At 43.4% G+C, this 25,444-nt stretch overlaps 1 protein-coding gene across 1 annotated transcript in view; it reads left to right on the top strand.

Annotated features, from left to right (window-relative positions):
* Positions 1 to 16,263: 16,263 nt before the first annotated feature.
* The window catches only part of RBBP8NL (RBBP8 N-terminal like), a 48,901-nt gene continuing 39,720 nt past the window's right edge, over positions 16,264 to 25,444 (top strand). The window contains exon 1 of the mRNA XM_087720566.1: positions 16,264 to 16,491. The gene's annotated coding sequence lies outside the window, so the exon portion shown is untranslated. The remainder of the gene's footprint in view (positions 16,492 to 25,444) is intronic.

The raw sequence follows: 25,444 nt of genomic DNA, 5'->3' as shown, positions 1-25,444 counted from the left end.
ATAGCAATAGCAATAGCAGTTCGACTTATATACCGCTTCATAGGGCTTTCAGCCCTCTCTAAGCGGTTTACAGAGTCAGCATATCACCCCCACAGTCTGGGTCCTCATTTCACCCACCTTGGAAGGATGGAAGGCTGAGTCAACCTTGAGCCGGTGAGATTTGAACCGCTGAACTTCAGATAGCAGTCAGCTGAAGTGGCCTGCAGTACAGCACTCTAACCACTGCACCCCCTCAGCTCAATGCAAGCTCCATCCTTCACCTACTGAGGTACAAAGCTGCAGAAAGCATTTTGCGGCGATGTCACAATCCGCACGTCATCATTTTGCATTGTATTTGAATTTATTAGTTTGTCAAATGTGTACAAGAGAGCAGGTATAAATGTAAACATGGATATAAGTGAAAGAAATGAACACAAATAAATGGGGGTGGTAGGACAGGGATGGAAGGCATGCTGGTGCGCTTATGCACGCCCCCCTTACAGAGCTCTTAGGAATGGGGTGAGGTCCACGGTAGACAGTTTAAGGTTAAAGTTTTTGGGGTTTGAGGCTGTAACAACAGAGAGCATTCCAAGCATTGACCACTCTGTTGCTGAAGTCGTATTTTCTGCAATCGAGTCTGGAGCGGTTTACCTTGAGTTTGTATCGTTTGAGTTTACCTTGAGTTTGCATTTTGGTGTCATTCATTGCGGCTCGTTGGAGACAAGGAGAGAAGCAATTCAGGAGAAATTTCCTGAGAGTGAGAACAATTAATCCGTGGAACTGAAGTTGCCTTCAAAAGTTGTGGTTGCTCATTGTCTGGAAAAATGGTTAAAAAAAAAAGTAATGTGTTGCAGATGTGAAGCTTGTACAAACAAAATAAAAAGTTTTTTTTAAAAAAAAAATTGTGGGCGCTCCATCACTGGAAGTTTTTAAGAAGAGACTGGACTGCCATTTATCAGAAATAGTATAGGTTTCCTGTGAGAGCAGGGACTAGATCAGTGTTTTTCAACCACTGTGCCGCGGCACACTAGTGTGCCGTGACATAGTGTAAGGTGTGCCGTGGGAAAAACACCCGCCGAGTGTTTTTGTCTTGGGACATCTCTGTGTCCCGAAAGTTGCTTTCGGGACACAGGGATGCCTCTATTAAGTCCCTGCGGCCCCACGTTTACTTTAAAAACGTGGGGACCGCCGGGAGGTAGCGCACGCAGGGATGTCACTGACGTCCCATGCGTGCGCCCATAGCAACAATCGCGGAGGACCGGAGCAGCGAGGAGAACGCGCGCTGTCAACTTGGTAAGTGTTACCAACGGCGCATCTCCTTCGGTGTTCTGAGCACCGAAGTGGGCCAGTACACAGGGAATTACAACCTAATGTTGGGGAACTACAATATAGGCACAGAGTTAAAAAAATTTAACATTTTCTAATGGTGGTGTGCCTCGTGATTTTTTTCATGAAAAAAGTGTGCCTTTGCACAAAAAAGGTTGAAAAACACTGGACTAGATGACCTCCAAGGTCCCTTCCAACTCTACTGTTACTGTTACCCTGCTCTCTTCCCCCTTTCTTTTTCCCTTGCCAAGGCATCATTTTCAAACTGGGCCCCTTCTTCATCCCTCTCTGTCCCGCGAGAGGCATTTGCAGAAGGAACCCCCCCCCCCAAAAAAAAAAAGTCAAGGTAGCGATTGCAACCATATGACCGACAACCTGTGATGGATGTTTAGAAGGATCAGGGTGTCAGTTGCATAGCTGCAACCATCCCTGTTAATCGGGTGGGTTCTGGATTCGTTTACTGCTGGTTCGGTCAGGGACGCGCTACATGCGCAGAAGCAAAAAACAAAAATGGCAGTGCCCACGGGGCTGCTGATAGAACCAGTTCGGGCACATGCATGGCCAAGTCCAAAACTGGAGGAACCAACCTCTGCTGTCAATCCTTCACTCCTTCACATCCATATCTCACCTCCTTTTATACCTCCTCATCCTCCTCATCCTTCGTCTTCTAAATTACCACACTTTTTTATTCCTTGGGACAACCAGACCTTAACTCCAAGTCCATTTTGTCTAACAACAGCTTATCTTTTCCTCTAATATTTATCAAGACGTTTGGCTTATCCGTTTTATCAGTGGTTGATCAATTTGGTTAAGGCATCAGGTTAGAAAACCAGGAGACTATGAGTTCTAGTCCCACCTTGGCAGGAAAGGCGGCTGGGTGACTTTGGGTTGATCTATAGGAGACGGCGAGTTCTAATCACAGCTTAGGCACGAAAGTTGACTGAGTGACTTTCAGCCCGTCATTCTCAATCAGTCCAGCCCACCTCACAGTACTGTTGTACAGAAATCGGAGATGGAAGGAGAGTTAGGTATGCGTGCCAACTTGAATAACTAATAAAAATAATAAAGGTAGGATTAAACAATCCAAAAGAATAATAATAACATATATTCTCTTTCCAGACATCCCTGTTACCGCAATTTTTAAGCAACAGGAACAGGTTCATAAATGTCTGACTTACATCTTCAGCAATGGCCATAGCTCGTGAGTTCGATCCTAGGTAGAAGTAGATGTAGGATCTCCTGATTGGGCAGGGGGTTGGACTAGATGACCTGCAAGGTACCTTCCAACTCTGTTAATCTGTTAAACTTACAAATCTTTCCACCTTTTGGATTATATACTCCTGACAAACTCTGACCGGCACCAATGAACTAGTATTTCGAGTTCTCTGAATATCTCCTTGATCTTCTGGATGACTGGCACCAGTCAAATCACATGTTCAACTTGTCAATCAAATATAAAAGGAGCATAACCCGTAGGAAGAGCAAGGGATCCTTGATTTGATTTGATTTCTGTACTCCCCCACCCCATCTCAACAAGCAACCCAGGGCAGTGTATGAGAGATCTCTGTCTTGTATGTTTGTGCAGGATGTTGTTTATTCCTTTACATTAAAGTCATGATCTTACAGATGCCTACAAACATATCAACTACAGGATGTAGTTCAGGGATGTCAAACTCAAAGCCCGCGAGCCACATCCGGCCTGCGCTTAGATCTAGCCCGTGGGACCACCCTAGAAAAAAATGAAGGATCGACCTACAGTACCTCTGCCAGAGAAAATGGAGCTCGTGAGGGCCGTGTGCACCCGCACCCCGCCCCAGCTCAATTTTTGCTGGCAAAGGGTTGTGGGAGGCCACCGCAACCGAAAATGGAGCCCAGGAGTCCATTTTCACGGCAGAGCGCTTGGGCTACCACAGGAACCCCCCAACATGAGTGAAGTCAAGCTGGCCATGCCCACCTCGCCCCCCCCCCCCGTCCTGAGGTCAAACACAACCCTGATGCAGCCCTCAATGAAATCGAGTTTGACACCCCTGGTGTACCTGTGTTTCCCCAAAAATAAGGCAGGGTCTTATTTTCTTTTGACCCCAGAAATAAGCGCTTGGCCTTATTTTCAGGGAGGTCTTATTGTTTTTGAGGTACAGGATCAGAAGTGATATTCAGCAGATTCTGACCAGGAGAACTGGTAGCGGAAATGTTGAGAAGTTCGGAGAACCGGTAAATACCACCTCTGACTGGCCCTGCCCCCATCTATTCTCTGCCTCCCGAGTCCCAGCTGATTGGGAGGAAATGGGGATTTTGCAGTATCCTTCCCCTGGAGTGGGGAGGGGATGGAGATTTTACAGTATCCTTCGCCTGCCATGCCCACCCAGCCACGCCCACTAAGCCATGCAATGCCTACCAATGCACATCCACAGAACCAGTAGTAAAAGATTTTGAATCCCACCACTGTGCAGGAGTTCGGCGAGTGTGGTCCCCCTCATGGCTGCTGCTATTTTGCAATATTTTCGGGAGGGCTTATTTTAGCGCATGCACTCAGAAGCCTGAGTGGGCTTATTACCCGGGGAGGTCTTATTTTCAGGGAAATGGTAGTTTGTCAATGTTAAAACTTTAAGATACTTTTAAGCTCAGATTGTGTAACGGGATAATGTCAGCGTTCCAAATAACATTCAAAATTAATTCAGAGTCCAAGGCAAAGTATTGCTCAAAGTTCCAATTTATTAAGAGAGCCCTGTTGGCACATCTGTGAAAACCCGAATCTGAAAGCTTCCCAGGTTTTCCCACCCAGTTGAAAGTTCAAGATCTTGCCCCCGCACCCACAAGTCCATCACATGGTCCAATCTCCTTCCACTGCCATGCTGGCAGTTCCACCCATCCAGTTCTGGTCAGATGCAGAGGTGGAAAGACAAAGAATGACCTTGGGCTTCTAGAAAGGAATTTTATTTTGACAACATCACATTCTACTCCTTACTATTCCCGCTCCCACTAATAAAACAGCAGAGTAAAATAAGAGAGAATGTGGCAGGCCAAAGATCCAGAAAGGAATATGATTGCAGGCCCGACAGACCTTGGGAAACAGGAGTGAGAGTCACAAAAAGCACAACCAGCATACAAAAGATATCTCATTCCACAGAAAAGGAGGGAGCATGAGAAACGTTTGAAAAAAAAGTCCCTCCCTAGTTTTCCAAAACGTAAAAGAAGGGAAAGGGAGAAAGGTTATCAGCCTTGCCAGATTCTGTTAAAGTAACTTTACAATAAAATTAATATTCATAATTATGCTTCTTTTTGTCCTGCTTACCAGGAGACTATAAATCTCATTTTTATATGTACATACAGTTTGTGATTTATATTTATATATTATATTTATATTTCCTTTATTTGTATGCCGCCCTTTTCCCTGGGGGGACTCAGGGCGGCTTACAATTCAAAAAGGGAGGGGGGGAAAGACAAACAGTATTCCAATATGGAAACAATACAACATATTAAAAGAGAGCACAACAGTCACGCAATTCGGGTGGGGTTGGAATCTTAACCCCAGGCCAGCCGGGACAGCCAGATCTTCAAAGCGGCGCGGAAGGATTGGAGGGTGGTGAGGGTCCGAATCTCCATGGGGAGTTCATTCCAGAGGGTCAGAGCAGCCACCAAGAAGGCTCTCCTCCGGGTAGTTGCCAGTTTGCACTGGCTAGTAGATGGAATTTGGAGGAGGCCTAATCGATGCGATCGTATCGGTCTAGTGGAGGTAATTGGCAGTAGGCGGTCTCTCAGATACCCAGGCCCACTACCATGAAGGGCTTTATAGGTGATAAGTAGCACCTTGAAGCGCACCCGGAGATCGATAGGCAGCCAGTGCAGCTCGCGGAGGATAGGTATAACGTGGGTGAAGCAAGGTGCACCCACAATCGCTCACGCAGCCGCATTCTGGACTAGCTGAAGTCGCCGAATGCTCTTCAAGGGCAGCCTCATGTAGAGCACATTGCAGTATTTCAGCCTAGAGGTCACAAGGGCACGAGTGACTGTTGTGAGGGCCTCCCGGTTCAGGTAGGGACGCAACTGGTGTACCAGGCGGACCTGGGCAAATGCCCCCCTGGTCACAGCTGACAGCCTATCTAGCAACAATAGAAAGTACGAGTAGTCCTCTGCTTACAACCGTTCATTTAGTGACCGTTATAACAACACTGAAAAAAGTGCTTAGGAGAGTTTTTCACATTTACTACCCCTGAAACATTTCCAAAGTCACGTGATCAAAATTTGGACCCTTGGCAACTGGCATGTACTTATAACAGTTGCAATGTCCCGGGGGTCCTGTGAATCTCCTTTTGCGACTTTCTGACAAGAAAAGTCAACGTGGAAGCCAGATTTACTTAACAACCCATGTTACTAACTTAACAACTGCAACGATTCGCTTAACAACCATGACCAGCAAGGTTGTAAAATGGGGGCAAAACTCACTTAACAACTGTCTGGCTGGGGCTCTATTGTTGTTGTAATTCGAGGACAACCTGGACAAGAAGTTGAAAGCAGAGTGTAAGTATTCAAGCTGATTGACGCAAAGACAGACAGAGGAAATTCATCTTTAAACATAATCCCTGAAAAAGGGTAGTCTGTAGCCAGGAGTGGCATAGTAAAAAGCTTCCTTCTATTGGGAAGAAGGATTTATTTTGTTATTTAATTGATTTATAGTTCATCCAACTCTATCCGGTTTCTGGGCAGCATAGAACATGTATATTATGTAATTTTCATACAAAGTAAACACCCCAAAGAAGGAAATCCACAGATCTAAAACTGTTGTTAGCCTCTCAGCGCCACCATCCTGAGACAAGCAGCCATATAAATGGATAAATAAATTTTGATGTTATTAGTTGCGAAGTTCTGTCCAACCCATCGCGACCCCATGGATAACGTTCCTCCAGGCCTTCCTGTCTTCTACCATCCTCTGGAGTCCATTTAAACTCACACCGACTGCGTCAGTGACTCCATCCAGCCACCTCATTCTCTGCCATCCACTTCTTTTGTGCTCAATCTTTCCAAGCTTTGGATCTCAGTCCAAGGGACTCGCAGGAGTCTTCTCCAGCACCATAGTTCAAAAGCTTCAATTTCTTGGCGCTCGCCCTTCCTTATGGTCCAACCTTCACAGCCATCCATTGCAACTGGGAAAACCATAGCCGTTACTATAAGCCCTTTTGTTGGCAGGGAGATGTCTCTGCTTTTTAATATGCGGTCTAGATTTGCCATAGCGTTCCTCCCCAGGAGCAAGCGTCTTTTGATTTCTTGGCTGCAGTCCCCATCTGTGGTGATCTTGGAGCCCAGGAAAATAAAAGCGTTCACTACCTCCATTTCTTCCCCATCTATTTGGCAGGAATTGAGAGGGCCGGATGCCACGATCGTAGTTTTCTTAATGTTGAGTTTCAAGCCAACTTTTGCACTCTCCTCCTTCACCCGCATCAAGGGGCTCTTTAGTTCCTCTTCACTTTCTGCCATTAGAGTGGTGCCATCTGCATATCTGAGGTTGCTATCGATAAATACATGTCAATAAATCAAGCACTTCACCAGGGCTCCCCCAATTATTTTAATTCAGAGGTTCACGGAACTCTTCAACTCATTGTCCCTTCCATGAAGTTTCAGAATGTTTGTCGATGCGGAAACATTTATTAAATGAACATAATTCAATATTGCTTCAATGAATATTGCTTCAATGAATAGTGCTATGAATGTGACAAGGCAGGACCTGGAGACCAAAAAGTGAAAGAATTGGAGTAAGTCACAAAGTACAAAGATCTTGCAAATAGAAATAGAGCCACTGTGCCAAAAGGAAGCAATATTAGTCCTCCTAATATTAATAGGCACCATGGGTGTGGTCCCATAATGTCTAAAGTACCATTTGAAGATGATTGGCGTTGACAATTTCACCATCAGTCAATTGCAAAAGGTGGCTTGACTTGGAATGGCTTACATCCTGCAATACCTTTAACCCTGCCAAACAACAACATCTGCCTATTCCGGGTAATTGGGAAGGGCCTGATAGGGGGATAAAAATGTGTGGCACGACAAAACCGTGCTCGACTAAAGCGCGCCCGATTAAACCGTGTCACTGATGTCATCAACAGGGCGACAACAGCGAGCGCGGAGAAAGAAGGGCGCTTTAAATAGCGCTTTGAAAGCAAGCAGATTCAAGTTAAGGTAAGGGTTAGGTTTAGGGTTAGGTTAAGGGTTAGGGTTAGATTTAGGGTTAGGTTAAGGGTTAGGATTAGGTTTAGGGTTAGGTTAAGGGTTAGGTTTAGGTTTAGGATTAGGTTTAGGGGGGTTAGGTTTAGGTTTAGGGGTTAATTTTAGGTTTAGCGTTTACAGCGTGCTTTTTTCTCCGCGCTGTTGTCGCGCTGTGATGATGTCAGCTACGCGGTTTCGTTGAGCGCCCTTTAGTCGAATACGGTTTTGTGGTGGAACGATAAAAATGACCTGGGCATGGCTAGTCTAGTGAAGTGAAGGACCAGGGGAGATATGAGAGCGGTCTTCAGATTTGAGAGGCTGCCAAGAGAAGAGGGGGGTCAAGCTATTCTCCAAAGCACCTGAAGGCCAGACAAGGAATAATGGATGGAAACCGACCAAGGAGAGAGATTCAATCTGGAAATAAGGAGGAATTTTCTGACAGTGAGAACAATCAACCAATGGAACAGAAGTTGCCTTCAGAAGTTGTGGGGGCTTCATCAGTGGAAGCTTTGAAGAAGAGACTGGACTGCCATTTGTCAGAAATGCTGTAGGGTCTCCTCCTGGGTGGGGGGTTGGACTAGATGACCTACAAGGTCCCTTCCAATTCTGTTAATCTAATGTATGTCTAATGTATGTCTATCCCAGACTTAATGCAGGTTTTTGCATCCTTCCAGAAGGACAACAGTAGATCTCGAGAAGTGGAAGGCTGTTCCCCAAAATAGGAACTACATAGAGAAGACACCCAGCTGGTAGGACTATAGGTAGTCCTTGACTTATAACAGTTCACTTAGTGACCGTTCAAAGTTACAACAGCGCTGCTATCAAAATTCAGACGCTTGGAAACTGACTCATATTTATGATGGCTGTGGTGTCCTGGGGTGATGTGATCCCCTTTTGCCACCTTCTGACAAGCAAACGTTAATGGGGAAACCAGATTCACTTAACAACGGCGCTACTTATTCACTTAACAAATGCGAACAAGAAAAGTTGTCCAATGGGGCAAAACTCACTTAACAAATTTCTCACCTGGCAACATAAAATTTTGGGATCGTAATTGTGGTTGTAAGTCAAGGACTACCCATGTAACTCACAGTCCTGGCTTCTTGTCTAGAGCCTTCAACCACCACACCCAATTGATTCTGATAAAAGAAAAAAGGGAGTCCCAATATTTTATAATGTGCTCACTTACAAGCACGTTAGATGACCTCTAAACGGATACATGGGTTTCTGTTGTTGTTGTTGTTGTTGTTTTGCTACTATCCAAAACTTAGCTAGATTTCTGGGGCTCTAGATCTAGGAATCCTAAACAATTTTCACAGAAAGGGTTTCTTAACCTTGGCAACTTTAAGGTGGGTGGACTCCGACATACTGGCTTCAACATGCTGGCATGCTGGCTGGAGAACTCTGGTTGTTCCAGTTAAACCAGCATCGCAGAAGAACCCAGTTGCAAAATGTTACTTTGCTTGTTTGTTTGGACTGCTGGAGAGAACAATTGTTGTAGGAGAGCAGCATAACTTGTCAGCAGCTAGAACAAGAAGATATATGTATGTATGTATGTATGTATGTATGTATGTATGTATGTAATGTAGGTAGGTAGGTAGGTAGGTAGGTAGGTAGGTAGGTAGGTAGGTAGGTAGGTAGAGATAGATAGATAGATAGATAGATAGATAGATAGATAGATAGATAGATAGATAGATAGATAGAAAGATAGATAGATGATAGATAGATAGATAGACAGACAGACAGACAGACAGACACAGACAGACAGACAACAGATAGGGATGATAGGTAGGTAGATAGATAGATAGATGGATAGATAGATAGATGGATAGATATAGAGATAGATAGATAGATAGATAGATAGATAGATAGATAGATAGATAGATAGATAGATAGATAGATATAGAGATAGAGATAGAGATAGAGATAGAGATAGAGATAGAGATAGAGATAGAGATAGAGATAGAGATAGAGATAGAGATAGAGATAGAGATAGAGATAGAGATAGAGATAGAGATAGAGATAGAGATAGAGATAGATGTACCGTATAAAAGACTCCAATCTCATTTAGCCAGACTTCTGTTTTCCCTTCTCTACACTTTTCTATCAAGTCTGAACTATACAGGTAGTCCTTGACTTATTGGGGAGCAGAATTTCAGTGGGTAAGCAAAGCAGATGTTAAGGGTGTCCTGTTCAATTTTACAATCGTTTTGCCAAGGGTGTTAAAAGCACGTTGCTGCAGTTGTTAAATGAAACACATTATTGTTAAGCAAATCATCAGTAAGTGAGGTTAAACATGCTAGGGAATAATCATGTGTCTGTCATCCGACAGCAATGAAAAATAAAATTAAAATTAATAACATATAAAAGTAATAATAAATAATTAAATACATTTTGATGAAAATTCAAACATGGTTAGAGAAAATATTAAAGTAACATATAGATTTAAAGCCAGAAATATTTTTGTTAGGTATGCTACCAGAAAAATATGACAAAGGGAATATACGTATATTTAATATTGCAAGTATTGACAGCAGCGAGAATCGTATTTGCACAGCACTGGAAGAATGAGGAAATTCCTACAGATGAAAATACGATTTTAAAAAATCTTAGAATGTGCAGAAATGGATAGGTTAACACTAAAGATAAAAGACAAAGAAGATACAGACTATTTTTTAACATGTGATTTATTCTATAAATGGTTAGATAATAGTGTTAGAACTTAGAAGTTAAAAGATTATTGATATGTATAAATAAATAATAATATCAATACTACAATTACTATGGATAAGTAAATTGACCCGATACCCATGCTTCACGATGTAGCAATAGCAATAGCAGTTAGACTTATATACCGCTTCATAGGGCTTTCAGCCCTCTCTAAGCGGTTTACAGAGTCAGCATATTGCCCCCAACAACAATCCGGGTCCTCATTTTACCCACCTCGGAAGGATGGAAGGCTGAGTCAACCCTGAGCCGGTGAGATTTGAACAGCTGAACTGCAGAACTGCAGTTAGCTGAAGTAGCCTGCAGTGCTGCATTTAACCACTGCGCCACCTCGGCTCTTAACTATGTAACTATGTGATCGGTCAATGCAGGAGAAATCTGGTTCAATCCATTGACTAAGTGATGGTCAGTGATTGAAACACATAAGGAAATATCATTCTCACCACCTTGAATCCGGAAGCAGTTCCATAGGTAGAACTGCCATGATCTTAGTTTACTTAATGTTGAGTTTCAAGCCAACTTTTGCACTCTCCTTCTTCACCCGCATCAAATGGCTCTTTACTTCCTCTTCACTTTCTGCCATTACCATTTACAAAACCATTTATAATACCCCAAGTCTCCTTTGACCACATGTCACATATCTATTATTCTGTGATTGTGTTGTTGGAAGAAACGTCCATCTGGGTTCAATTCCAAGTGGGGAGAAAAACACTGGAAACAATGGTGGCTTTTTGGAAAGATGGTTCAATGGTGAACAAGACCACATGGTTTGAGGTCCTGGGCAAAAAGGCACATAGGTGAGAGAGAGAGAGAGAGAGATTTATACCCTCTGTTGGGCTTTGAATTTGAGCTTGTTTTCTGAAATATTCTGCCCTTTTAATATTTCCTAAAATATTTCATTTTTCTAGGGGAGGGGTGGGTGCTCCTACAGTGTTCAGAACTCTAAAACAAGTGCCACATTTATAGTATAGTACCAAGTGGAAATAAAAAATATTACCCAGTGATGAAAGAGGGCAAGGACAGGCAAGTCTCAAAATGCCAGCCAAATATTATGGGAGTTAACATGTAATCCACTTTGATCACTGATTCTGCAAGCCAAGCAAGTATCTGGGAGAATGCGCTCCATATATTAAATAATCAAAGGAACATGATACATATGTGTGAATGAGAGGGAGAGAGAAACAGAATCAGAGAGAGAGAGAATCAGAAAGAATCAGAGAGAGAGGGGTGGAGACAGCTGTTACAGTATTGGTTGATATTTCATCCATGACCAATATCCAGTCATTGGTTCTTTTCTCCATCTGTCAATTATCTCTCTATTTCTCCCCTTTGTGAGAACTCTCTACTCTGAAGAAAATATTTATAGCTCAGGGTTGAACTATGGAGTCCTTGATGCTCTTTGAGCTTGGGGTTTTTTTTGCAGACGTTTCATTTCCGAACTACGGAACATCATCAATTTAGATGTTTCATTACCAAAGTAGGTATCATCAATGTAGCACTGATGATGTTCCCTACTTTGGCAATGAAATGTCTGCAAAAAAAAAAACCCAAACCCTCCAAACTCAGCACCAAGGACCTCATATCTCTCTACTCCTTGTAGACAGTAAGAGAGATGATCTTGACAGAAATACAGAAATGTATGCAGGAACCATTCCCCGGACAAAGGGAGCTGAAACGTTCTTTAAGAGCAGGAAGCAAGATGATATTTGGGGATCCCAAAGGACCTTTTTCAAAAGGCAACTGGACTTTGCTTTTCCTTGAAGATGTTTCGTTTCTCATCTAAGAAGCTTCTTCAGTTCCTAAGAAGTTTCTTGAGTGAGAAGCAAAACATCTTCAAGGAAAAACAAAGTCCAGTTGCCTTTTGAAAAAAACACCTTTGGGACAACTATGATTTGGATGACTGAGAGTCTCAATAATCAGAATAGAGCTGAAAGGGACCTTGGAGGTCTTCTAGTCCAACCCCATGCTCAAGCAGGAAACCCTATACCATTTCAGGTGGATAGCTGTTTTTCTTTCAAAGCTCCAGTGATGAAGCAGCCAAATTTCTGGAGGCAAGCTGTTCCACTGGTTCATTGTCCTCACTGTTTGGAAGTTTCTCCTTAATTCCAAGTTGTTTCTCTCCTTGTTGAGTTTCCATCCATTGTTTCGTCTCTTGCTTCTCTGGTGTTTTGGAAAATAAATTGACCCCCCCCTCTCCTTTGAGGCAGCCTCTCAAATATTGGAATATTGCTATCATGTCACTCTAAACTTATTTTCTCTAGACTGGCCATACCCAATTCTTGCAACTGTTCTATATATCGGTTCACCGACAAATGCGCGACCGACAAAAGCACACCATCAAAAACAACGCAAAGCAACGGTAACAATGTTAACAACCCTAACCCTTACCCTAACCCTAACCCTAACCCTAACCCTAACCTAAAAACCCTAACTGCACTTTTGTGGGCACGATTTTGTCGGCGCGGCTTTAGTGGGCGCGCTTTCAACGTCGCCGTTTTGTCGCGCCCGTTTTGTCAGCGTGCATTTGTCGGGCGCGCATTTGTCTGGTCACGCTATATATCTATCTATGTCTCTCTCTCTCTCTCTCTCTCTCTCTCTCTCTCTCTCTCTCTCTCTCTCTCTCTCTCTCTGTTTGTGTGTGTGTGTGTGTGTGTGTTTGTGTGATTGTGTGTATTTGTCTCCGGCCTTTAATCCTTTTAGTTGCTTTTCTTTGCACTTTTTCCAAAGTCTCAACCTCTTTTTTGTAATGTGGTGACCAAAACTGGATGTAGTTTTACAAGTGTGGCCTTACTAAGGTTTTATAAAATGGTATTAATACTTCATTTGATTCTATGCCAGTTTATGAAACCAAGGATTGTACTAGCCTTTGTGGCCGCTGCCGCACACTGCCGGCTCATGTTTAAGTCATGAGTACTTGTTACAGACAATTCTAATATTTCCATACGTTTGCCCAAAGGGTATATATGTAGATTGGAGATGGTGATCCTTCGAGAGCTGTATGCAACGAAATGCCATTTAATGTAGGCCAATTAATGTACATTCAAAGTGACAATAAAGTTATTCTAAGTTCTTTGCGGCCGCTCCTCCAATACAGGAACACTGCTATCTCCGTAGACATTATGTTTGGAGGTGATATAGATTAAAAAACCTCCCCGGTTCAGTGGGGTATAAGAAGGATGGGAGATTTCAGCCCCCTCAGTTTTGTAAGATTCTATTAATTTAGCCAGGCTACTTCCCTCAAATATGAGTTCTTGTCTTCCTAGGGCAGTGGTTCCCAAACTTGGCAACTTTAAGACTTTTGGACTTTTGGACTTCAACTCCCAGAATTCTTTAAGACTTGTGGACTTCAACTCCCCAGAATTCTTTAAGACTTGTGGACTTCAACTCCCAGAATTCTTAAGACTTGTGGACTCAACTCCCAGAATTCTTTAAGACTTGTGGACTTCAACTCCCAGAATTCTTTAAGACTTGTGGACTTCAACTCCCAGATCTAAGCTCCAGCAGCTCTGCTGAATTCTGGAGTTGAAGTCACAAGTCTTAAAGTTGCCAAGTTTGGGAACCACTGTCCCTAGGGGAGTTGATTTTCTGGTTTGGCCTATCTGGTAGAGCTGGCACTCCTTTTCACAACGATCCCAACCAAACACGAACCGAATAGAGTCCGCATGAGCTACGGGGCCCAATGCCTCAGAGACTCCGGTTTGACTTTATTGCTGACATTTTTCAAAACAAACAAAGGCAGCTGTGAGGGAAGGTCAGCCTGCCAAGGCTCTTGACTAGCTTTTCTTCCTGAAGAGAAGAATACGGCCATTCTTTTATTTTTTATTATTATTATTTTTAGACCGTTTATGAACCAGATTTGTCTGAGGTGAAAGAATGGAAAGCATTGCCCCAAGGGCCCGATCCAAAGTCGGTCTCGCGATTTGGAGCCCTCAAAGAAATCAATACTTTCCCTTCAAGGGAGTGAAACTAACTGGGGGTTTCCCACAGTCTCCTATTTACCATTTACTTCACCAACAAAAGACAATAGAGGCCATTCAGACCACCCCAACCAACCCCCTTGGCCAAAGGTCTTCAGAAAGGCCCTGAGGGTGGAAGATAAAGTTATGTTAGGGAATGTCTTCTGTCGCTATGTAAGTTACAGAAAAAAATAATACTGCTTCATGACAGGGAGGGTGGGAAGAAGGGGGGAGGGAGGGAGGAAAGAAGGAGGGGGAGGGAGGGACAATGGAAAGAAATGGGAAGGATGGAGGGAGGAGATGGGAGGGAGGAAAGAAATGAGAGAGAGGAGGATGGAAGGGAGGGAGGAAAGTGTTGGGAGGGAGGAGGGAGGAAAAATGGGACGGAGGGAGGAAAGAAATGGGAGGAAGGGAAGAGTTGGGAGGGAGGAAAGATGGGAGGGAAGAGTTGGGAGGGAGGGAGGAGGGAGGGAGAAAGGAAAGATGGGAGGGAGGCAAGGTAATAAGATGGGAGGGAGGAGATGGGAAGAAGGGAGGAGGTAAGGAGGGAGGGAGATGGAAAGAAAGGAATAAGAAAGGGAAAGAGAGAGGGAGGGAAGGAAAGAAGATGGGAGGGAGGAGATGGAAAGAAGGGAGGAGGTACGGAGGGAGGGAAATGGGAAGAAAGGAATAAGAAAGGGAAAGAGAGATGGAGGGAGGGAGGAAAGATGGGAGGGAGGAAAGAGATGAGAGGGAGGGAAGGAAAGAAGATGGGAGGGAAGGAGGGGATGGGAAGAAGGAGGAGGTAAGCAGGGAGATGGGAATAAGGAGGGAAAAGAGAGGATGGAAGTGCGGGAGGGAGGAAAGAAATGGGAGGGAGGGAGGAGGGAGGGAGAAAGGGAAAGATGGGAGGGAGGCAAGAAATAAGATGGAGGGAGGGAGGAGATGGGAAGAAGGGAGGAGGTAAGGAGGGAGGAGATGGGAAGAAAGGGAATAAGGAAGGGAAAGAGGGAGGGAGGAAAGGAGGGAGGGAGGGAGGAGATGGAAGAAAGGAATAAGGAAGGGGAAAGAGGGAGGGAGAAAGAAGGGAGGCGAGGAGGATGAGAGGGAGCCTAACATTTCTCTTGCCAAATAAGGCATTTGTTAAGTGAGATCTGCTCCATTTTAAATATTTCTTGCCACATTTGTTAGGTGAATCACTGCAGTTCTTAAATCAGCAACCTGGTTGTGAAGTGAATCTGGATACCCCATTGACTTTGCTTCTCAGAAGGTCTCCAAAGGTGATCACATGACCCACCCACCCCGAGGGGGGGGGCACCACAACTTCATAAATATGAGCCAGTTGCCAAGTTTCCACGTTTTGATTACGTGACCATGGGGATGCTTCAACTATCTTTTTTTTTCTTTTGCTTGAGAACTTTTCTTCTCCAAATTTGTGGCTGGCGCACAGAATAATGAAAGAAAAACTGACAATATTGGTGCGCTAAGCATTAAACAGCCTTCCTGCAACGCTCAATGGTTGGAAAGGAATCAAGGAGAGAAGCAACCTAGAACTAAGGAGAACTTTCCTAACAGGACAAATTAACCAGTGGAACTGCCCGCCTCCAGAAACCGTGGGCGCTCCATCACTGGATGTTTTTAAGAAGAAACTAGAAAGGCACTTATCTGAAATGGTATAAGTTCTCCTGCTTGAGCAAGGGGCTGGACTAGAAGACCTCCAAGGTCCCTTCCCGCTCTATTCTATTATTCCCTAAATATGAAAAAATTGAGGAGGTAGCTCAACTGGATAGGATAACGTTATGCTTGATATATAAAAATTCTCAAAGGAAACCATGTACTCCTGATGTTTAGTGATTGAAGGGGAGCCTGGAGCCTGGAGCCTGGGGGAGGAAGTGGCAATTGTTTTGTTAATACAAGTGTCTTTGATCAACAACACTGAGCTGTAATTATGGGAAAACAATCAAATCTCTATGTGGACTTTATGAAGGACTGGTCTGACCACTTCTTTGTATTATAGTGAGACTGGTTTGGCAGCTTCAGCTCCAATGAACATCCTTTCAGCTCCTGGGTTAAAGAAATGCAAACTGGAAGAGCAGGTTGGACCGAAATGCGGAAAGAAAAAAAAAAAGGAAAAAAAATGGCTTATTGTCTGCGCAGATTTACCCACACTTCTTACTATCTCTGCTGCCTTTCCTAGCATGACTTCCAAGAGGGAGAAAGCTGCAGGTATCCAGGAGAGAGAAGAAAAAGAAACCGAGGAAAACTGAGTGGGGGAAAAAAAGAGAGAAGAGAGAAGATTGGGAAAAAAAGATGCAGCTCATTTGATGTGAGTCTTGCTACCGGTTTAGGGATGAATTTTTACCCCAATCGCTTCTGGAATTGAACAGGGATCGTATTTAGCATATGGTTGGGAGAGAAGGAGTTTTGGGAGCCTTATTGTGAAAATGTGAACTGGGAAAAATATGTGTGATATGTGTGTACCTTGGGAAGCAGTTCTTTGAAATGGGAACTTCTCTCTCTTTTTTTTCCCCCTATTCCGGAATTTGGGGAGATATCTGTATGCCATAACTTGAGAACGGTTTTATAGGAGCTGTCCAGAAATATTTGAGCCGTGTCCATTTTCGCTAGTAGTAAGCGTTGGCTGGAATCAGGAATGGTTATCCACGGTCTAGCTGAAAACAATGGATGGGAACTAATCCAGGAGAGAAGCAACTTGGAACTAAGGAGAAACTTCCTATCAGTGAGATTAATTAACCTAAAGGAACAGCTGAAATGAAATCGTGGGGGCTCCATCACTGGAGGTGTTTAAGAAGAGACTGGACAGCCATCTGTCTGAAATGGTATACGATCTCCTGCTTGAGCAGGGGGTTGAACTAGAAGTACGTGTTGCAAATTTAGCAGTTTAAGGAAGGGACGTGTTTCATTTAGATTTGCTCTTCCAAAATAGAAAAGAAAAGTTCAATAGGCTTTCGTACATTTCACTAAAATAAATGTGTGCAGTGTCATAATGCACTAATGCACATAATGCGTAATACGCATAATGCAGGATTTGGGTTTGGCTAGTCTAGAGAAAAGAAGGACTATGGGGGACATGATAGCAGTGTCCCACTATCTAAGGGGCTGCCACAAAGAGGAGGGGGTTCGACTTATTTTCCAAAGATAAGAAACAATGGATGGAAACTAATCCAGGAGAGAAGCAAATTGGGATTAAGGAGACACTTCCTAACAGTGAGAACAATTAACCAGTAGAACAGAAGTTGCCTTCAGAAATTGTGGGTGCTTCATCATTGGAGGTTTATGAGAAGAGACTGGGCAGCCACTTGTCTGAACTGGTATAGGGTCTCCTGCTTGAGCAGGGGGTTTGACTGGAAGGTCCCTTCCCGTTCTATTCCCATTGATAAAAGCTGTGCATGGGGTGATCTAAGCAGCCATCTATCTAGGGTTGTCTTCTCATCATATCTGGAAGGTCGACATCTTTCGTGAATGACCCCCTACGAACCTCAAATTAAAGCATCCTTTTATCACTTTCTACCAACAAAATCCCCATGCGTGCTGGAGAACAGCTTGGCTTTCTATTCTCTTAGGAAACAGAATTAGGGGAAATAAAAGCACCTGGCTTTAAATAATAAGTTTTATTCTCAGAACAATACAAGCCGGGGTTAAAATTAACATCATGGACTCTGGGCTTGTATGCAAACAGATTGGAGTTTTTAGGCTTGGTATTTGGGCCACCTTCTAAGATCCCTCTTAAGTTTGATCAGGCCATCTTGTGACTTCTACCCATTTTATGGGTTTGCATTTCAAACACCCGGGGAGGGAACGAATTCAGCAGTCAGATTGCGTTGCGTAAGTGTGATGCAGGTAGCCCTCGATTTACGACTGCAAAAGAACACAACATTTAATGTCGCTAAGTGAGCAACTTGTTAAGTGAGTTTCGCCCCATTTTACGACCTTGCTTGCCACAGTTGTTAAGTGAATCGCTGCCATTGTTAAGTTAGTGACACGGTTGCTAAGTGAATCTGGCTTCCCCGTTGATTTTGCTTGCCAGAAGGTCGCCAAAGGGGATCAATGACCTTCGGTACACAGCGACGGTCATAAATAGGAGTCAGTCACTAGGCGTCTGAATTTTGAACTCGTGACCATGGGGTTGCCGCAGTGGTTATAAATGTGAAAAACGGTCATAAGTCACAAGTTAGTGACACGGTCGTTAAGTGAATCTGGCCTTCCTGAGAAGGGGGTTATATGATCCCGGGACCCTCCAACCATTATAAATACAAATCAGTTGCCAAGCATCTGAAATTTGATAGGGATACTGCAATGGTCGTAAGTGTGAAAAATGGTCATAACTCACTTTTTCCAGTGCCATTGAACTTTTGAACTGTCACTAAATGAACTGTTGTAAGTCAAGATTACATGTAATCTTTGAACTTTGGTGAACCAATGGAACCAATTTCTGTCCTTTAGGTTGGGGGCTAAAAGAACAACAGAGTTGGAAGGGTCCTTAGAGGGTCTTCTAGTCTGACCCCCTGCTGAAGCGGGAACCCCCATACTGTTTCAGACAAATGGTGCATCCACAACTTCTGGAGGCAAGGCATTCCACTGATTCATTGTTCTCACTGTCAGGAAATGTCTCCTTGGGTTGGTTCTCACCGTGATTAGTTTCCGTCCAATGCATTTCCAGAGCAGGTATCTGCATTGTACCTTCAGCCAGTTTCTTCACATGGTGGCATGGGAACGCCAATCATACTACATTTGGCAGGTGTCAGATTAAGGGAAACCGAGATGTAGGAGTGCCTTCTGTCAAAAAGCTCATGATGTTGGCCATGAAGGTATCTCCGAAACTCTGCCCATTTTTACGTACATCATGGGTGTGATGCAGTGATGAAATTCAATTTTTTTTTACTACCGGTTCTGTGGGCGTGGCTTGGTGGGCGTGGCAGGGGAAGGATACTGCAAAATCTCCATTCCCACCCCATTCCAGGGGGAAGGATACTGCAAAATCCCACTCCCTCCTAATCAGCTGGGACTCGGGAGGCAGAGAATAGATGGGGGTGGGCCAGCCAGAGGTGGTATTTGCCGGTTCTCTGAACTACTCAAAATTTCCACTACTGGTTCTCCAGAACCCAGTAAGAACCTGCTGAATTTCACCCTTGGTGTGATGCCTAAATCAAACCAGGCAGAGTGTGATCATAGTCTAGTGAAGAGAAGGACCAAGGGAGAGATGATAGCAGTGTTCCAATATTTGAGGGGCTGCCACAGAGAGGAGGGAATAACCTATTTTCTAAAGCACCCAAAGGCCAGACAAGGAATAATGGATGGAAACCGAACAAGGAGAGATTCAACCTAAAAATAAGGAGAATTTTCCTGACAGTGAGAACAATCAACCAATGGAAGAGGAGTTGCCTTCGGAAGTTGTGGGAGCTTCATCACTGGAAGCTTTCAAGAAGAGACTGACTGCCATCTGACAGAAATGGTGTAGAATTTCCTGCTTGGCCACGGGGTTGGACTAGATGATCTACAAGGTCCCTTCCAACTCTATTAATCTAATCTAAAACTAAAAATCCCATATCCTTTACCACATTCTCTGGATACCACTTCTTGGATGACTGCTGCAAAACCTTGATATCCATCTGAAATTATCCAGATGGGGAAATCAGTGAGACTCAAAAAAAAATTTCCTTTGACTGATGATAACCCTAATAGCTAAAGAGCAAAATAGCTTGCTATTTTTTCATCTCCATGGAAGACAAGAGTACAAGACTGATAGGAAAAATCTTGTTGTTGTGCTGACTTTTGCCATTTTTATTTGTTCAAGGACCATCCATAGACAGTCATCCAAAATGCAAATCAGGGGTCCTTGATGCTCTCTGAGCTTGGTGGTTTTCTTGCAGATGTTTCATTATCAAATTATACACTGATGATGTTACCTAGTTTGGTAAAGAAACGTCTCCGAGAAAACCACTAAGCTCAGAGAGCACCGAGGAACCCCACAGTTTAGCTCTGAGCTACAAATATTCTCCTTTATTGGTGTTGGGAAAATATCCAACTGGTTCAGTTCCAAGCTGGGAGAAAGACACTGGAAACATGGAGGCTGATTGGAAAGATGGGTTAATGGTGAACAGAACCACCAAGCAAATGGTTCTCTGGTGCAGCTGAACACATGGAGTAGAGAGTCGGGGGTATTTACACCTTCTCTTGGGATTTACACTTGAGCCTCCTGTTCCTGTTGTAAGAACATGCATTCTATTGGCTGTTGTCAGACTCCCATGGGGCCTTGTGCAAATCCTAGCAGTTTGTCTGAGATAAGTGTGGTTGAAGCTTGGGCTGATGCAATGTCCTTAGGAGATTTTGCAATGCAATGAACCCTGCTGCTAGATAATCCTATTATTTCCTGGTGGGTCATGTCTTAATCCCATCACCTTGGAGCTGAAGGTCTTTTGTCTTGTAAATAGAATGGCCCAGTCTTTCTTAATGGGCACCAAATATCTGCTGGGGGCAGAGAGCTGGGGCTGAGTTTCTGTCTCCCTTAAGATTTCCATTTCTCTTTTACAGGAGATATAATATTCTGTCTTTTTAAATATTTCTCAAAATATTTCATTCTTCTAGGAGAGGAGTAGGTGCTAACTTTGTACATTGGTATAATGCAAATTGTGGTGGCTCAGGGGCTAAGACGCTGAGCTTGTCGATCAGAAAGATCAGCAGTTCGGCAATTCGAATCCCTAACGCCGCATAACAGAGTGAGCTCCCGTTACTTATCCCAGCTTCTGCCAACCTAGCGGTTCGAAGCATATAAAAAATGCGAGTAGAAAAACAGGGACCACCTTTCGTGGGAAGGTAATGGCGTTCCATGAGCCTTCGGCGTTTAATCATGCCGTCCACATGACCACCGAGACATCTTCGGACAGCACTGGCTCTTCGGCTTTGAAACGGAGATGAGCACCACCCCCTAGACTCGGGAACATATGTTCGAACCTTTACCTTACCTTTTCATAATGCAAATTGTCCCAGCTGGGATGCCTAGTCAAACCTGGCTCAATCTCAAAAAGCAGAGTTCCTTATGATCAGTACATGGATTGGAGACTACCACAAAATTCCCGGACTACTGGCTAGACTGAGAAGTGAAGAACCACATTCCAGAAGGGATCAGTGGTGAGCCACGTTCACATTGTTGGCACCATCACTAAGGAAGCATTTCCATGACCTCATCAAAAGCCAACCCAGTTCCAGAGAAGCTTATGCCTGGATGACAGGCGAGACAAATGCAGTCCTAAAAACTGCAGGACGACAACAACAACAGCAGCAGCAACAATGACAACAACACACCCCTCCATGAAATCATGGAAGACACATTAGTGTAACAGCGGGTAAATGAGAAGGTGATGACAATATATAGGAGGAAAGAATTTGGGGTGGGGATGGGGATACCACTGGAAGTCAAATCTTTCTTATCTCACTTCATTGTAAACTGCCCAGAGTTGCTGCAAGTCAGGTAGGGTACTTATTCAATAAAGTGCTATTATGGTTAGTCTCACAGTCAGCCAGATGCTCAGACTGGATATTGGATAGGCAGATGGGGAGGTTTGACGGTGTTGAAAGGTTCACACCAAGATATAAGTTGTTCCCAGCAAAGCTGCCTTTTGCAATTGACGAATCGGGATTTAGAATATAATAGATTAACAGAGTTGGAAGGGACCTTGGAGGTCTTCTAGTCCAATCCCCTATACCCGGGATGGTAAACTTATGGCACATGTGCCACAGGTGGCATACCGAGCCCTTTCTGTGGGCACATGAGTCGTTGCCCCAGCTCAGCTCCACCATGCATGCACGTGCACCTCCCATCGGCCAGCTGGTTTTCAGGTCTCTGCTGTACATGCACAAGGGTGGGGCACATACGGGGGTTACACATGCATGCACAGAGGCCAGGGCACAGGGGGGGGTCACACACATATTGCCTTATGGGTGCGCACACGGGTTTTCAGCACATGACAACAAAAAGGTTAGCCATCACTGCCCTATACCATATCAGACAAATGGTTGTCCAATCTCTTCTTTAAAACCTGTGTTGGAGCATTCACAACTTCTGGAGGCAAGTTCTGTTCTAACTGTCAGGAAATTTCTCCTTTGTTCTAAATTGCTTCTCTCCTTGATTAGTTTCCACCCATTGCTTCTTGTTCTACCCTCAGGTGCCTTGGAGAATAGCTTGTCTCCCTCTTCTTTGTGGCAGCCCCTGAGATATTGGAAGACTGCTATCATGTCTCCCCTAGTTCTTCTTTCTATTAAACTAGACACTCACAGTTCCAGCAACTATTTTTATATCTTTTAGCCTCCAGTCCCCTAATCATCTTTTTTTTTTATCAATGTCAATAGTGTTTAAGTGGTTCTCCAAGTCTTTTGGAATTGCACCGAAGACGCCTATTACTATTGTTGTTACTATCGTTGCTTTCTTTTGCCCCTGTCTTTTTATTTCTCTCTCTATAAATATTTCTATTTCAAATGCAGACCTTTATATTTTGTTATCTTCTCCAGTTCTTTCCCTTCTGCAGTGTTCTGCTGCCTCCAGGTAGTGCCACGTCCACTATTCAGAGTTTATTGTCTTTCTTATCAACAGTTGTTAAGTCCGGGGTGTTACGTGACAGGGGCCTGTCTGTTTGAATTCTAAAGTCCCAGAGCACTTTAGCTTCTTCATTGCCTATGACTTTCTCTATTATTATGATCATCTGTGCACAATGTAAAATCACAACTGCCAGTCCTTTAGCTAACATTGGCCTTCATATGCTTCATAGTTTTTCCCAAGAAGCTAGGCTGTCGTAATGTATTGGCGTAATATATGGAACGATCCAAGTAGTATTATATAGGTCATCTATAATTAAATTCCAAAGGGATGCGGTGGCTCAGTGGCTAAGATGCTGAGCTTGTCGATCAGAAAGGTCGATAGTTCGGTGATTCGAATCCCTAGTGTCGCGAAATGAGTGAGTTCCCATTTCTTTTCCCAGCTTCTGCCAACCTAGGAGTTCGAAAGCATGTAAAAATGCAAGTAGAAAAATAGGAACTACTTTTGGTGGGAAGGTAATAGCATTCCAGGCGCCTTTGGGGTTTAATCATGCCGGCCACATGACCACGGAGACGTCTTCGGACAGCGCTGGATCTTTGGCTTTGAAATGGAGATGAGCACCGCCCTCTAGAGTTGGAAACGACTAGCACATATGTGCGAGGGGAACCTTTACCTTTAATCTTAAATAATCATTATTAATCTTAAATTAATACAGGTAGTCCTTGATTTACGACTGGAATTGAGTCCAAAATTTCTGTTGCTTAGTGGGGCATTTGTTTACCTTTACCTTTATAATTAAATTCAAAGACTGTTGAAAATGTAATAACTCGAGTCCTAACCAAGGATTTAAGGAACTATGTAAATTGCATATGAGGATATAGGCAATTCCAAGCAGGATTTTTTCCCCCTGTTAAATTAGGGGATCCAGGTCTAATAAATTTAAATTTTTCAAATATCAAGGGACCCCAAAGGTGCTTTTTCAAAAGGCAAAGTGCCCTCTGTTTTCCCCCGCAGACATTTCACTTGTCATCCAAGAAGCTTCTTCACTTCCGAACTGAAGAAGCTTCTTAGGAGTGAAACACCTTCAAGGAAAAAACCAAGAAATCCCAGTTGCTTCTTGAAAAAGCACTGATGGAGGGAAGAAGGGATGTAGAAAGGGGGAGGAGAGAGGGGGAAGAAAGTGTCGGATAAGGTATAAATATGGTGTATGGAGAGCAGAAGAGCCAACAACTGGGTGTTTTTTTCCCTTTGGTAGTTGATGGCAAGATGAATTGATGTAATTACTTAATAATGCAACATGATATTGACTATGTAATAGTATACATGTGATTATATGCTATGAAAATGGAAAAAAAAAATTATGCAGAAAAAAAAATAAGAAAAGAAAAAGCACTTTTGGGACAACCGTGACCTGGATGACTGAGAATCTCCATAGATAAATATCATTTTTAGATATTGCTTCCAGGGCCCAAACATGATTGCTATAACAGTGGGGGGTTTTCCCCCCTAAGCATTTAACTTCAATCTGCAAGCCTGAATATTTCATAATACTTTTGGATTGCTTTGTTATTATTTTAAGTAATAATACCACAACCCTCATAAATATGTTGCCAAGGGTTCAGATTTTGACCACGTGACCATAGGGACGCTGCAACAGTCGTAAGTGTGAAAAACAGTCTTCCATGTCGTTTTAACTGTCACTAAATGAATTGTCGTAAGTCAAGGAATACCTGCAATTCTAAGGCAACCTCTCTCGTGCCAATCTCTTGGTGTTTATTGGACCTTAATTTCAGACTCAGACGCAACCGGTTATTCCACCAGCGCTGTGTTAGCACAGGATGAATGCTTGAGAGAGGAAGAGGTATTGGGTTTTGTTGAAATGTGTTTACTTTGAATTTAAGACTCGCCATGCAACTTTGCTCCAGCAGACGTTCTCAGATAACACGAAGGCCAACATCGTTCGAGTGCTAGAGGCAGTGCAGAGCAATAGCAACGGAGGGGTGGGGAGCCAGAATCTGTTAGTCTCTGTTTTACTTGCTTGGTGAGTTGATGCTAAAAGATGCCTTTAGCAATAGCTTAGACTTATACGCCGCTTCACAGGGCTTTACGGCCCTCTCTAAGCAGTTTACAAAGTCAGCCTATTGCCCCCAACAATGTGAGTCCTCATGCTACAAACCTCAGAAGGATAGAAGGATGGGTGAACCTTGAGTCGGTCAGAATCAAACTCCGGGCAGTGGGCAGAGTTAGCCTGCGATAGGGCATTCTAACCACTGTGCCAGGATGGGATGGGAGGGGAGGGGAGGGGAGGGGAAGGAAGGGAAGGGAAGGGAAGAGAAGAGAAGAGAAGAAAAGAAAAGAAAAGAAAAGAGAAGAGAAGAGAATGGAGGAATGAAGAATAGAATAGAATAGAATAGAATAGTGGAGAGTAGAGTAGAATAGAATAGAAATAGAAGAATGAAGAATAGAATAGAATAGAATAGAATAGAATAGAATAGAATAGAATAGAATAGAATAGAATAGAGGAGTGGAGATAGAATAGAATAGAGGAGTGGAGAGTAGAATAGAATAGAATAGAATAGAATAGAATAGAATAGAAATAGAAGAATGAAGAATAGAATGGAATAGAATAGAATAGAATAGAATAGAATAGAATAGGCATTTAGATTTATATACAACTTGATAGTGCTTTTACAGCCCTCTCTAAACAGTTTACAGAATCAGCATTTTA

Source organism: Thamnophis sirtalis, unplaced genomic scaffold (assembly GCF_051295495.1).
Source record: "Thamnophis sirtalis isolate CommonGarterSnake01/CBP01778 unplaced genomic scaffold, rThaSir2_p1.2 scaffold_7, whole genome shotgun sequence".
Lineage (NCBI taxonomy): Eukaryota > Metazoa > Chordata > Lepidosauria > Squamata > Natricidae > Thamnophis > Thamnophis sirtalis.
The sequence above is the reverse complement of the archived record's forward strand: the minus strand, read 5'-3'. Positions and strand labels throughout refer to the sequence as shown.